The sequence below is a fragment of the Haemaphysalis longicornis genome, unplaced genomic scaffold (assembly GCF_048455015.1).
Source record: "Haemaphysalis longicornis isolate Haplotype H1 unplaced genomic scaffold, Haemaphysalis longicornis Haplotype H1 scaffold_8, whole genome shotgun sequence".
Classification (NCBI taxonomy): domain Eukaryota; kingdom Metazoa; phylum Arthropoda; class Arachnida; order Ixodida; family Ixodidae; genus Haemaphysalis; species Haemaphysalis longicornis.
Window position 1 is genome coordinate 154,762,549 of NW_027526445.1, and position 557 is coordinate 154,763,105.

The window sequence follows — 557 nt, forward strand, 5'->3', positions numbered from 1 at the left end:
TTTATAAATTTTTATGGTTCCTTCAAGATCGTCTTAACGGGAGTCTATATGATTGCATAGGGGCCTTTAATGTTTATTTTAATACTGTGGTGGTTTATGTGCCAACCTTTGGTGCAGACTCCTAGTTCAAACTCGCTTCACCACCACCATTCATACCACACCTTTCCAACTCAACACCCCTACAACTTAACCTCCTTTTAGATTCCCTGCACCCCATACCACGTCAAGTGGAAATGCCCTTCCCATCCCTGGAGCAGTGGGAGTGCCAACTGACCAGCTTGTGCCCTGAAAGTCAACAACACCCGGTCTCAAGGGCAACAGCGACAGCTCATGGCTTTCTGTGCTGAGAAGAGACCACATTGTTCTTTCCTTTTTTTCCTTCAGAGTCCACGAGTTTTACTCATGGACTCCGTGGTCATTCAATTTCTCTTTTCATGCGGTCAGGTTAACATCTTTTGTTTCTGAAAATTCCCTGCAACATGCAAGGTGATGGACATATATACAATAACAAATAGGACAGGAACACCTCATAACTGCTAAAAACAACTTTGCACCCC